This window comes from Chlorocebus sabaeus, chromosome 3 (assembly GCF_047675955.1).
Source record: "Chlorocebus sabaeus isolate Y175 chromosome 3, mChlSab1.0.hap1, whole genome shotgun sequence".
Lineage (NCBI taxonomy): Eukaryota > Metazoa > Chordata > Mammalia > Primates > Cercopithecidae > Chlorocebus > Chlorocebus sabaeus.
In genome coordinates, this window is record NC_132906.1 from 22,886,318 (window position 1) to 22,901,673 (window position 15,356).

A 15,356-nucleotide genomic window follows, 5' to 3' on the forward strand; every position below is an offset into this window, starting at 1 on the left:
AACTTTCGGCCAGGCACCATGGCTCACACTCGTAATCCCAGCAATTTGTGAAGCTGAGGCGGGCCAATCATCTGAGGTCAGGAGTTCGAGACCAGACTGGCCCACATGGTGAAACCTGTCTCTACTAAAAATACAAAAAATTAGCTGGACATGATGGCGCTCGCCTGTAGTCCCGCTACTCGGGAGGCTGAAGCAGGAGAACCGCTTGAGCCTGGGAGGCGGAGGTTGCAGTGGGCTGAGATCGAGACACTGCACTCCAGCCTGGGCGACAGAGCAAGACTCCGCCATCTCAAAAAATTAAAAATTAAAAAAAAAATAACTTTCATGGATCCATCTCTTTTTGGGGTTGTCAACTTCTAAGGATTAATTTTTTAGTATAGTTAGCAGAATTTCAAAGATATTATCCTGAGATGACACAAATGTTACCCAAATTGCAACAATGATTACAGATTTCTGATATTATTTTTCAGAGATTTAATAGTAGTATGAAAACCAGATACTGCCAGAATATCCAGTTTCAAAAAGGAAGAGATCTTACCCCATAACAAAACAAAATGGTGGGGGGGAAAAAAAAAAAAAAACCTAACCAAGTTCTTTGGAATTAGTTAACTACGGTATTGTATTGGAGGTAAAGATTATTTCTTAACCATAAAGCTTGTGTGTATTATCAAATGGAATATACATTTAAAAAAAAAACAGGGAAGACTCTGAGCAAAGTTGTGTGTTAAAAATAATTTTTTTAATAAAAAAAAAAAAATAGGAAGGAAGTCTGAACTTAAGGGTCTGAATACCATCATGAGGATATGTGCCTAATCAAGGACATCAATTTCCTAAAAGAGAAGAAAGCTGTAATGAAAATAGAAAAACCTAACTATTAAAGCATTTTCAGAGCTCAACATCTCGCCAAATTCCATTATCAGTATATTTTCTCTTCATCCTTTTGGAAAATATACCATCCAAAAATGTTACTGGTATTCAAGTTAGTCCACTAGATATAAATATCAAGTATTTGTGAAAAGACAAGCAACAGATAACCCAAATGTGTTCATGCTCCACTAAGGTAGAAGATGAAGTAAAATAGATGAAAAAGAAACGATCTACAATATATATATTTTAGAGTAGTTAATCCACTACAGAACAAAAGATAAAAGGCAATCATAGAAACACAGTTGCATAAACCACATTGACTATAAAAAAGGATAAGGCAACCTAAGGGTCAAGAAAACTAAATATAAAAATGGTTAAATTTGGCCGGGCACAGTGGCTCACACCTGAAATCTCAGCACTTTGGGAGGCCAAGGCAGGCGGATCACCTGAAGTCAGGAGTTCAAGACCAGCCTGGCCAACATGGTGAAACCCATCTCTAATAAAAAATACAAAAATTAGCCAGGTGTGATGGCACGCGCCTGTAGTCCCAGCTACTTGAGAGGCTGAGGCAAGAGAATCGCTTGAACCGGGGAGGCAGAGGTTGCAATGAGCCGCGATCATACCACTGCACTCCAGCCTGGGCAACGAGGGATATTCCATCTCAAAAAAAATAAATAAATAAAGCTTAAATTTGCCACTGACTCCTTTAAATGAAAAAGGCTAGTATATGTCATTAAAAAAAACCGCTGGGCGCGGTGGCTCACGCCTGTAATCCCAGCACTTTGGGAGGCCGAGGCTGGCGGATCACAAGGTCAGGAAATCAAGACCACGGTGAAACCCCATCTCTACTAAAAATACAAAAAATTAGCCGGGCGCGGTGGCGGGCGCCTGTAGTCCCAGCTACTCAGGAGGCTGAGGCAGGAGAATGGCGTGAACCCAGGAGGCGGAGCTTGCAGTGAGCCGAGATCGCGCCACTGCACTCCAACCTGGGGGACAGAGCAAGACTCTGTCTCAAAAAAAAAAAAAAAAAAACCCTTAGTAAAAGTAATTTTAACAACAATCTCTAAGTTACTCTAACAAATACTTTTATCATAACTAACCTATCCATTACTTTTACCTCTCTAGTGTTTTCTTCATTTTGCTAGCATGAAACATTTAGCTTGATCCTTAAGATGAAAGAAATTTGAAAGACCTATAAGGTATTGGGGGAAAAAAAAAAAAAGGATAATCTTCCTACAACATTTTTTCATTCTAGGATCTTGGGTTGTGTTACATTCTTAAGAGTGAACTCAGAAAAAGATAAACATGAAAGGCCAGGCCAGGCGTGGTGGTTCATGCCTGTAATCTCAGCATTTCGAGAGGCCAAGGCAGGCGGATCACTTGAGGCCAGGAGTTCAAGACCAGCCTGGCCAACATGGTGAAATTCTGTCTCTACTAAAATATAAAAATTAGCCGGTGTGATGGTATGTACCTGTAATCCCAGCTACTTGGGAGGCTGAAGCACAAGAATCACTTGAACCCAGGAGGCAAAGGTTGCAGTGAGCCAAGATCATGCCACTGCACTCCAGCCTGGGTGATAGTGCGAGACTCCGTCTCAAAAAAAAAAAAAAAAACAAAAAACAAATAAAAATAAAAATAAAAATAAATAGAAAAGAAAGACCATAGCAACAAAAACACGTTTTGCGAGTTAGGTTGCCTTTACATTAATTCCTTTGGGGTCTTTATCCATTGATGACAAGGAAAATAATGTATCAGTCAACAATGAAACAAAAAAAGATGTTAAATAATTAAATGTAAAAGATTATCAAGCAAGAATCATCAATGGATGTTAAAATTAATGGAAGTATGAGACACAAGATTATTTACATAGTCTCAAAATATTCCCCCCAAGACACTTGTTAATTACAAAGTGAAAAAATAGTAACTTCATAGTTTAGAAACCTGGCAGGCACCTCCTTAATCAAATGATCAAGATGATATCACCAATAATGGGATGGATCATAATCATGTACCTCCTTATCTACTGATAAGAATACACCATCACTTCTGTCATATCCTTGCCAAAAATGCACAAACACAGATTGAGGACCAATCATACCAACTAGTATTCTTCAAAAGTGTCAAAGTCATGAAAGAAAGAAGAGCAGGCCTAGATTGAAGGAGATTAAGGAGATATGACAACCAAGTCCAATATGAATTCCTAAACTGGATCCTAGACCAGAAAAAGATCATTTAATAGACAACGTCAAAATTCAAAAATGTTTAGAGTAGTTGGTATTAATTTCCTGACTTCTGTACTATGGTTATACATGATACGAACATTAAGGAAAGCTGGGTGACAGGTATATGGGAATTCTGTGTGAAATACATATGTATAGATGTGTGTGTATGTATGTGTATGTATGTGTGTGTGTATATATATGTAGGTACGTATGTATATATTTAGATAGGGTGTGGCTCTGTCGCCCAGGCTGGAATACACTGGCACAACTGTGGCTCACTGCAACCTCCACCTCCCTGACTCGAGCGAACTTCTCACCTCAGCCTCACTAATAGCTGGGACTACAGGGACACACCACCATGCTTGGCTAATTTTTGTAAAGACAGAGTTTCATCATGTTGCCCAGGCTGGTCTTGAACTCCTGGGCTCAAGTAATCTGCCTGCCTCAGTCTCCCAAAATGGTGAGATTACAGGCATGAGCCACCACACCAAGCCTGTGTACTAAATTTTTGCAACTTTTGGTAAGTCTAAAATTACTTCCAAAAAGAAAGTTGAAAATAAAAAATAGAACAAAACATCCTGAATACGGTTCCATACTCAACACTCCTATGGAATATCCACTGAGAAACTAAGAAACATAAATCTCCAATTTTTCATTCAGATGAAAAATTTAGTCCAATCTTTCTTTAAAAGCTAATCCTAATGGAAATGATGGCATTATGTCATGTTCTGTACTAATAGCAGAAAAGTAACCAGATGTTAATAGGCTTTTTCTTTCCCTTTGATAAACAGTTCTTTAGATAGAGAACTTTAATTCAGAAGACAATATTCGAGAGATCAAAAGAGAAAAATCTCTCCTACAAGGAGAAAAACAATGTTTACATTAAATAGCAAGTGTGGAAATTAACTCCAGACTACAGCAAGCATATCATAGACCAGATGAATAAAAAAGCAAAAGTTCTTTCCAATTTACATGATCATGTATGTTTATTCCTGCATTATTAAAATTGAAGACTTTCTGTTCATTTCTTTCTTCAAAAATTTTCACAGGAAATAGAGTTTAGTGCCATAAATACCCTTCTTCCTTTTTTAAAATTAAAATTCAAGAGATAAACTCCCAAATAATTTATTAATACCTTCACTTACAAAGTTGGTTACAGGTAAATATTCATAACTTTTGTTTTAATTTTTAATTCACTGAGAGCTTAGTATATGGCAGGTAGTGTATTATGCTTTTTAAAAAAGAGAGACAAGGTCTTCCTATGATGCCCAGGCTGGAATGTAGTGGCTATTTATAGGTACAATCATGGCACACTACAGCCTCAAACTCCTGGGCTCAAGCAATCCTCCTGTTTCAGCTACCCAAGTAGCCGGAACTACAGGAACTCACCACTGCGTGCAGTATTATTATGCATTGTACTATGCATTTTATATATACTGCCTCAATCATTAGAATAACCCTATAATATATGAAATATTATCATCACAACTTTACTTGATAAGGAAACTGAGGCACAAAGTGGTGAACTAACTCACCTAAGATCACATGCCTAGTGAAGAACAGGAAATTCAACATCAGTTTGACTTTAGGGCTCTGAGGTTTAATTTACATTTTTCCAAATCATATTATTGTGATCAACAACTCAGTACTTCTTTTTAAATACTTAGTATATGGACTGGGGCTGGGCACAGTGGCACATGTCTGTAATCCCAGCACTTTGGGAGGCCGAGGCGGGCAGATCACTTGAGGTCAGGAGTTCGAGACCAGCCTGGCCAACATGGCGAAGCTCCGTCTCTACTAAAAATACAAAAATTAGCCGGAGTGGTGGCACAGGTCTGTAGTCCCAGCTACTCGGGAGGCTGAAGCAGGAGAATTGCTTGAACCCGGGAGGCAGAGGTTGCAATGACTCAAGATCATATCACTGCACTCCAGCCTGGGTGACAGAGTGAGACTCTGTCTCAAATAAATAAATACTTAGTATAGGATAAAAGCTAGAATAAATATACTATTTTAAGTAGAATTCTGAAACAACTTCAAATTCATTTAAACATACATCAATTGACAGTTAAGCAAGCTAAGCTTAAGTCACGCAAGTTAACTTGTTTTGCCATTTCTATCAACCTATGAAATACGGAATTTTACAAGACAGTAAAACTATATAAAACTATGGAGTTTTACAAGACAGTAAAATTTGAAATAAAGTATAGCATAATTTAACAACTGAATATCAGCAAGATAATCTAGGAAAAGATGTTTCTATTGAAACTAAAAAGCCCATATCTAAACATGTTAAAATGATAATCAGAAATTCCTTTCACCTTTTAAGAATCTGCAAAAACAAGACACAAAAAGGATTTTTTCTAACTAGAATTTCTAGTTTACCTGATCCATATCTATCGATTTGCATAATATGTAAGACAGACTTTTAAATGTGTAAGAACTTCGTAATTTAATGAGTTTTATTATCCTAACATAATATAAACATTATAGCAACAGTTTAAGTCACCATTTCTGTTATAAGCATGATTAAAATGATAATCTGAAAATAATAAATTGGATTCAGAGCTCAATTCTGTCTAAAGACCCAGAGAAACAGTCTAGTTTATTACAAAATAGATAATAATCTGTATGAATGCTGTAGCTGACCTGAATTTTAATATATTTTAAGCATTACCTATGATAGCTTACAATGTATCTATTCAAGTTCCTCCATATATAAGACGAAAGGTCATTACCTTATCTCAATTTGAATTTAATAAAAAATAAATATGATATTAGACATCTGCAGAAGCAATCAACATTTTAGTTAAAACAGGGCGCTTTCCAATTCTTTACCAATAAAGTGGGGTAGGTTTTGTAAAAGACAGAACACATCTACTTACAAATAAATCCTTTAATCTACTCTATCGTATTATAACTTACAAAGCAATTGAGCCTAAAGTGACAAGGAAATATCAGTAGCTTCCACCAATCTCAGAAGGCATCCTCGACCTTAGGGCCCATGTCAGCAAACTGTCAGAAATTAAGAAAGCCTGAGCTGGGCACAGCGGATCAGGCTTGTAATCCCAGCACATTGGGAGGCTGCGGAGACAGGATCTCTTGAGCTCAGGAGTTCAAGACCAGCCTAAGCAACATGGTGAAATCCTATCTCTACAAAAAATTAGCCAGGCGTGGTTGCACACACGTGTAGTCCTAGCTACTTGGGGAGGCTGAGGTGGGAGGATGGCTCGAGCCCAAAGAGGCAGAGGTTGCAGTGAGCCGAGATCACACCATTGCACTCCAGCCTGGGGAACAGGGCCAGATCCTGTCTCAAAAAAAAAAAAAAAGGCAAAAAAAGCAAACAAGCAACCAAGCTAGCTGTGTTTGTTAACTACTCATCAGGTAGTTGATTTCTATACAGTAATGAGGCTACAAACCAGAAAAATTGTAAATGTCCAACATGATATTCTAAATTTAAATCCTGGAAAAAATAATTTGAATCCTGCTACCTTACTGACTATTCACAGTTTCCACAGTTATTTCCACTTTCCAAACATTTTAGTAATAAAATTTTGATAGTGACTAATCCACATCTGGAAAGTAAAATGTTGCCAAAAAGAAAATGAAACGGTATTAAGAAAGAGGAATACCACCCCACCATCAAATTAACAATTTTAAAAATATGCTTTAAGTATGTGGAGTCTAGTTCACATTGTAATAACTATCAGTAAAACTTCGCAAAAGCCACAAAGGATCTTAGTTTATGTCTTTGAAAGTGCTAATATTACTAGAACTCAAGTTCTTTATTTGGCAAGCTCCATTAAGAAATAAAGCAGCCAGGCACGGTGCCTCACGCCTGTAATCCCAGCACTTTGGGAGGCCAGGGTGGGTGGATCACCTGAGGTCAGGAGTTCGAGACCAGCCTGACATAGTGAGACCCCATCTGTACTAAAAACACAAAAATTAGCCAGGCATGGTAGTGCATGCCTGTAATCTCAGCTACTTGGGGGGCTGAGGAAGGAGAATTGCCTGAACCTGGGAGACAGAAGTTGCGGTGAGTCGAGATTGCGCCATTACACTGCAGCCTGGGCAACAAGAATGAAATTCTGTCTCGGGGGGAAAAAAAAAAAAGAAGTAAAGCTAGTGTACATTCCTTCAGTTTTTAATAAGCCACTTCTTAAAATATTATTCAGAATACCAGATTATAGTATTTCTAAATAGAAGAAAAGTTTATTTCCATATTTCCTTCAAAACCAATCAGCCCAGCCTGGGCAACATAGTGAGACTCCATCTCTACAAAAATTTAATATTAGCCAAGTGTGGTGGCACGCATCTGTAGTCCCAGCTACTTGGGAGGCTAAGGTAGGAGAATCACTTGAGCCCTGGAGGTTGAGGATGCAATGAGCTATGACTGCCACTGTACTCCAGCCTGGGTGACAAAGTGAGATCCAGTCTCAAAAAAATAAATAAATAAACTGGGCAAGGTGGCACCCGCCTGTTATCTCAGCTACTCAAGATGCTGAGGTGGAAGGATCACCTGAGCTTGGGGAAAGTTGAGGCTGCAGTGAGCTGTGATTGCACCACTGCACTCCAGCATGGGCAACAGAATGGAATCCCATCTCAAAAAACAAAAACAAGAATTAGGCATGGTGGCATGTACCTACAGTCCTGGCTACTCAGGGAAACTGAAGTGGAAGAATTGCTTGAGCCTGGCGGCAGAAGTGACAGTGATCCGAGATCTCGCCATTACACTCCAGCCTGGGTGACAGAGCAAGACCCTGTCTCAAACACTAAAACAAAAACTCAAAACCCCAATCAGCTAGTACTGTGTGTTTTTTTTTTGTTTGTTTGTTTTTGTCTGAGACTGAGTCTCACTCTGTTGCCCAGGCTGGAGTGCAGCCCAGGCTGGAGTACAGTGGCACATTCTTAGCTCATTGCAAACTCTGCCTCCTAGATTGAAACAATTCTCGTGCCTCAGCCTCCCAAGTAGCTGGGATTACAGAAGTGTGCCACCACGCCTGGCTAATTTTTGTGCTTTTAGTAGAGACGAGGTTTCACCATTTTGGGCAGACTGGTCTTGAACTTCTAGGCTCAAGCAATCCACCTGCTTCAGCCTCTCAAAGTGGTGGAATTACAGGTGTGAGCCATTGTGCCTGGCCCCCATCAGCTAGTACTTTACAGATTTTGACACAGGCTGGGTACAGTGGTTCAGACCTGTAATCCCAACACTTTGGGAGGCTGAATCGGGAGGACTGCTTGAGGTCAGGAGTTCGAGGTTGCAGTGAGCTATGATAGCGCCACTATACTCTAGCCTGGGCAACAGGGCAAGGCCCTGTGTCTAAAAATTAAAAGGAAAAAAAAAAAAAAGGACCAAGACTTTCAATCACTCTTATTTGGCACAGTAGTAAGAGCAGACACCATTTACAGAACAACCAAGAACTTCACTAGGTGCATTATACACCTCTCTCCTTTACAAGGGTAGCTGTTACCCCCACATGAAGTGTATGCTGACCATCTTAAAGGCATTCCCAAAAGAGCCATGAATTCATTCCCTAATTTACCTGTGTATCTTCAGAAACATCTCCCAATAACCATCTTTTAGCCCCAAATCTTTTAGCAAATCTTAATCCCAAAATGACTTCAAGATTTCTCCAGTTTTTGACAACCCTTTTTGTACTTCTTTCATATTTCATTTTTCTGATAAGCGTAACCTAGGAAATGGATAAATAATAGACAAGAATGTTCAACAGCTGCTTTACTGAGCTAACACCATCAAGGTTTAACTCTCCAACATGAGGAACAGAGAACATAAAGCTATTAAAATACCCCATACTGATGGCAATTGAAGAATGTAACAAACTGATAGTTTCCCTACATTTATGAAGTTAACTAGTTCTTTCTAACTTATGTACAAGATTTCCATCAGGAATATACTACCACATAGAAAGTCTATTCCCTTGCTAAGGTCTGCAAACCATTTACAAAGACAGGGCCAAATAAAAGAGCCTGCAAATATGTCAGTGCTGCACTTCTCAAAATGTGTTCTTTAACATCTGCTAGATGTCTACTTGTTACACTCTCACATGACAACAATTATACTTTTATTTCTAATATGAATTGAATACTAATAGAAAATAAGGTGGTAAACAGAAAGGGAACTGTCAGAGCAGAATAATAAATGTAGAGATGGGCTCCAGTTGAGGCCTGCCATCACTTGGATACACACGACCAATGACATTTCTCATATATAAAATGAAGCAAACTAACATTTCTCAATCTGTGTTTCAAAGAGCGTTCTCCAGGTCAGTAACAGGTATTACATGATGAAAGAGTTGGATTTCAATAAAATCGTCTTTTTTCTTCAGAATGTATCGGTCTTCAATAAACGAAAATGCAATGTCAGTTTCCAAAATATATATAACAAAAAGCATTCCCTCAAATTCCTGGGCTCTAATACTAATTTTTTTTTTTTACTTTTAGAATCAGTATTACAAAAAAAACTAGTTTTGAAACTTTACAGATTTCAAAATCCAGTTCAATGAATGTTTGAAACTTAAAAAACCAGATACTGACTTACAATCTTACTTAAAACAAACAGATTAATCCCATTCATTCTAAGGAGATAGTTTTCAGGCCCATATGGGACTGAGCATGGAACAGATGGTCTTCAGGGCATAATGCCCATCTAAAACAATCTTTCAGAATGAAAAAGTTTGCGAATCACTTAATTAGGGTAATGGTTCTATTTTAGAGTATTAACTAACTGCTACATGACGCTGTATTTCTTCCAAGTATTCCCCCATTTAAAAAAAAGGAAAGGGTGCTTTTACAACAACTTATGTTTTTGTGAATTTAGGAATTTCAAAGCACTTCTCAATAATCACATCTAGTACTGAACTGGTAGCATGAGAGTCAGCAAATGAATAAATCCCTGATGCCTCCACTGTATGTAATGAAATCACTATTCTCTTATATATTTAGAATGACAGTGCTAGATAAATGCCATTCTTAGAACTAAGAAAGTAGGCACTCTTTTTCCCATAGGGATTGTCTTATGGACCCCAGGTGAGAAAGACTGCACCACAACCGTCACAAAGGTACAGAACTGCTGCTTTAGAAAATTATGTATAAAGTCTCTGAACAAGTAAACAAGCATTCCATTTTAACTTACAGCGCTTAAGAAAGGAATCACTCTTACTTAGCACAGTAATAAGAACAGCCACCAATTTACAGAACTATCAGGAACTGAGCCAGGTGCATTATATGCCTATCTCCTTTTATCCTCACAACAGCACAGGTAGCTATTACCTGCACATAACAAGTATGGAAATTGGGCTTTAAAAAGTTAACTCATTTGCAAAGGTCATACAATGAAGAGGTAGCAGAAACAAGATTAGATGCCATGGCTGATGCCAAGACTAATGTTCATTAAACTCTACCTCATGATGCTCATTCTTTGATAGTCCAGATGCATCAATTCATTTGAATAGAAATCCTGTCATATATACCATATACAGAATAACAACTGAGCACAATATAAACTTATTTGGATAATTAAGAAGATAAGCCAAGATCTTACGATGCTTCTTCAGTGTACTAGACGAAACTGCTGAAGACCAAAACCATGTCTTTTTTTTTCTTCATACCCTTAGTATCTTTGCTCAGTGCTAGGTACATAACAAGCATTCAATAAATATTGAATGAGTATTTCTGAAGTAAATAAATCATCCCAATACCAGGGGAAAAAAAAAGAGGTACTATTAAAAACCTTCTAGGCTAAAAGACAATTGCTTAAACTAGCTTAGGTAATTTTTCTAAAATAATTTTTATATAGATAAATTCCCTGACGTAGGCAATGAGGACACAGTGCCCCCTGACTTCAAACTGCACCAAATGTTTACCAAATTATCAATTATCACCAAATCCCCTCTTTCTCTTCCACTCCTTCTAAGGGTCTTCAATTCCATATTTCTCTTGTCTCCTCTCCCCTTCTCATGTGTTAGGCCTAATTCAGATTACTGAATGAATGGTACTAATGGCATTTATAAACTCAAATATAGTATAACTTGGTTTTTGTTACGCCAATGTGTCCACCTGGTAAAGCTTTTGTTTCTACATATTGAATTAATTTCCCAATAAGCTACTTGTAGATCCTTAAGAGCTAAGAATATGAGTACAACTGGAAAGATAACTAGACCTCTAAATTAAAAAAAAAAAATCCAAAGTTGATCTTAGCCTGCCCATTTTATAAAAGGTAACCCCACTTTTTAAACATTATCTCTTAAGAAGATTCAACAATCACAAGTGTCTTGCAAAAATGCCTGAATGCTATTCTTAGGCCCTTGTGAATTTTTTTTTCCCAGAAAACTCAAGCAAACAACAAAAGACTTAATAAGAAATACGTAGGCCGGGCATGGTGGGTCATGCCTGTAATCCCAGCACTTTGGGAGGCCAAGGAGGACCAATCGCCTGAGCTCAGGAGTTTGAGACCAGCCTGGCCAACAATGAACTCAGTCTCTACTAAAAAACACAAAAATTAGCCGGGCGTCGTGGTGTAATCCCAGCTCCTCAGAAGGCTGAGGCAGGAGAACGACTTGAACCCACAAGGTGGAGGTTGCAGTGAGCCAAGACTGTGCCACTGCACTCCAGCGTGGGCGACAGCAAAAGACTCCATCTCCAAAAAAAAAAAAAAAAAAAAAAAATACATACAGCCATCCTTGTCTTCAGGCACTCTGAGAATATTTTAGCCAGTGATGTTTACATGTGGCATCAGCCCATGCAAGATAGGTTTCTGTATTTATACATCAAAATTTTTTTTTAAAAGTATGAAATGCCTTCAAAAATGTTCAAAGCTTGAGAGAAAAGCTTTTTTCATTAGTCAAGGTGTTTTGATATGGTATTAATATCTAACAAAAGGAAAAAAATTCTCTCTTCCCCATGAATGCCGACATGGATTGGGGAGAATGGCAATTTTAGGCTGTCAAGAGCATACCAAATAAGTAAAATATCTAGAAATGAAAATCGACTCATACAGGATGTGAAAATTACTGGCTTTCAGTCACTTTTGGCTATTTCATACTAGCAGAAAGTAAAAATTATGGAACATGCAAGTAAGGCTTATATTACATTACTATTAAATGATAAATCAAGCTACTATATCTTTTAAGATAGATCTTTACTACTGTTAACTACAATTCAAAAAAATTCCAATTGCTTCGGTAGCTCCAACATTTATAAGTGAATCAGAAAATAAATAACGAAAATGAAAAAAAAAAAGTTCTACTGTTAATAAAAACAAAACAAAAAACCACCACCACCACCACCTCTGGGGGCCGGGCACAGTGACTCAACGCCTGTAATCCCCGCACTTTGGGAGGCCAAGGCAGATGGATCACAAGGTCAGGAGTTCAAGACCAGCCTGACCAACATGGTAAAACCCTGTCTCTTAAAAAAATACAAAAATTAGCTGGGCGCAGTGGTGCATGCCTGTAGTTCCAGCTAGTAGGGACGCTGAGGCAGGAGAATCACTTGAACCCAGGAAGCGGAGGTGGCAGTGAGCCAAGATCATGTAAGTGCACTCCACTCGGGGCAAGAGTGAGACTCCATCTCAAAAAAAAAAAAAAAAAAAAAAAAATCTCTGAATACTTTTAAAAACTTTTGTGGCCAGGTGCAGTGGCTCATGCCTGTAATCCCAGCATTTTGGAAGGCTGAGGCGAGCAGATTACTTGGGGTCAGGAGTTCAAGACCAGCCTAGCCAACATGGCAAAACGCCGTCTCTACTAAAAATACAAAAACTAATTGGACATAATCCCAGCTACTTAGGAGGCTGAGGGAGGAGAATCCCTTAAACCCATGAGGCGGAGGTTGCAGTGAGCCAAGATCATGCAACTGCACTCCAGTCTAGGCAACAAAGCAAGACTCTATCTCAAAAAAACAAAAAAAAATTTTGTTACATGGGGGAAAAAAACCTTTGAAGACCTAATTCAGATGCCTAAGATTCAAGGCCGGGCATGGTGGCTCACGCCTGTTATCCCAGCACTTTGGGAGGCCGAGGCAGGTGGATCACCTGAGGTCAGGAGTTCGAGACCAGTCTGGCCAACATGGAGAAACCCCACCTCCACTAAAAATACAAAAATAGCCAGGCATGGTGGTGTATGCCTGTAATCCCAGCTACTCGGGAGGCTGAGGCAAGAGAATCGCTTGAACCCGGGAATCAGAGGTTGCAGTGGGCCGAGATCGCGCCATTGTACTCCAGCCTAGGCAACAAGGTAGAAACTCCATCTCAAAGGAAAAAAATAATAATAATAAAAAAATTTTTTTAAAGTGGACAGGCACGGTGGAGAACACCTATAATCCCAGCACTTTGGGAGGCCAAGGTGGATGGATCACGAGGTCAAGAGATTGAGACCATCCTGGCCAATGTGGTGAAACCCCGTCTCTACTAAAAATACAAAAATTAGCTGGGCGTGGTGGTGCATGCCTGTAATCCCTGCTACTTGGGAGGCTGAGGCAGGAAAATCACTTGAACCCAGGAGGTGGAGGTTGCAGTAAGCTGAGATCACACCACTGCACTCTAGCCAGGCGACAGAGCGAGATTCCATCTCAAAAAAAGAAAAGTTAATTCTACCTTCTAGAATAAGCAAAAGAACAAGCTAAATCCTATTTTTCAAATAAATATTAAAGCATTCATATAAACTATCATTTTTTATAGTTCCCCAAGTGAGTTCACAGGAAAATTATCACTTTCTCTTGTTTCAATAATAAATGTGATGTGAAGATAAGCTGTAACCACTCAAAACCAAAAATCTGAATCATAAAATGTGCTATTATTATTCAACTGATTAAAATTAGGTTTCTACTTTAAAAGCATTTTAATAAAATTTTAATTTGATTGCATTAAGCTTATAAAAAATGTCCTAAGTATCAACAGCGTATAGAATCTCACTGAGACCACTAGAAGGCTAGTAATCTAATTTATTGAAATATTTATGTCATGCAACTGGGTGTCTCCATATTCACCTACTTTTCTGAAATTGCAATTTACTTAAGCAAATTTTCCAAATTTAAAGTTTACTTTTTAGCAATAAATTTGGAGAATTTAACCACTGAGGTAGAAACTATACTTTTTAAATGTACTAAGAGAAAATAAAATTAAGATTGAAGGAATTATTAGGAAGACTCATTAATGGACAACTCCATAAAATAGTGACTGAAAGAACCAGGAAAGTCTATAGTGTCAAATGCCTCTACACTGAATAGGCTAAGGACTCCTTTTTATAGTTGTCAGCTGTCACCTTTTGTCGCTTCTCAATGCACGTAAGAAACCTCCAGAACGTGGCTGAGTGCAAGTTTTGGAATGAAATCACCTAATGGAATATTGACTAGCTCCATCACCTTAATAGTTATGTGACCCAGGCCCTTAACTTCACAATATTTTATCTGTAGTAACATATCAGTCAATAACATTTTAGAATCATTTCCCTGTCATATAATCCTCAGGTCTCCTATGAATTTATTATCCATCTTATACAAGTTCACAAAAAAGAGGAGCTACACAGTTGCCAATTTAAATGTTATGTACCTTCAGGCAGTGCATGGTGGCTCATGCCTGTAATCCCAGCACTTTGGGATGCTGATGCGGGGGGACAGCCTGAGCTCAGAAGTTCGAGACAAGCCTGGCCAACATGACGAAACCCCATCTTTACCAAAAATACAAAAATCAGCCGGGTGTGGTGCCACATGCCTGTAATCCTAGCTACTCAGGAGGCTGAGGCAGGAGAATCACCTGAACCCAGGAGGCAGAGGCTGCAGTGAGCCAAGATCGTGCCACTGCACTCCAGTCTAGGCAACAGAGCAAGACTCTATCTCAAAAAATAAATAAATAAAATAAAATAAACGTTATGTACCTTCAACAAGCATTAAATATACTTGTTCCTACAAGGATTAGGATATGATATCATGATCATTATTATGGGATTCAGAGATGGAGGTAGGAAACCACTAAGGTTACCTAGGGTGAAATTCTCCTTTCTATCTCCTCTTTCTGTATCCACCCTTCCTGCCTGGAACCTCAAAATAGGTAAAATTCCTAATAATAAAACATAACCAACTGTACAAATGTATAAATCCTGCTATCCATCATTTCAGAGAATAACTGATGAATGTTTGGTGGATCCCCATAGAGGAAAATAACACATTGAAAACGAAGAACAGTTTAAAACTCTTATTCCAAAATTCTACAGTAAAATGAACCATCAACCAAAGACAACACTTGGCTCCATGTTTGAC

General features: G+C 38.5%; 1 protein-coding gene across 4 annotated transcripts in view; it reads right to left on the reverse strand.

The window, feature by feature from the left end:
• The window catches only part of TSC22D1 (TSC22 domain family member 1), a 144,225-nt gene that overhangs the window by 110,573 nt on the left and 18,296 nt on the right, over positions 1-15,356 (reverse strand). The window lies entirely within an intron of this gene.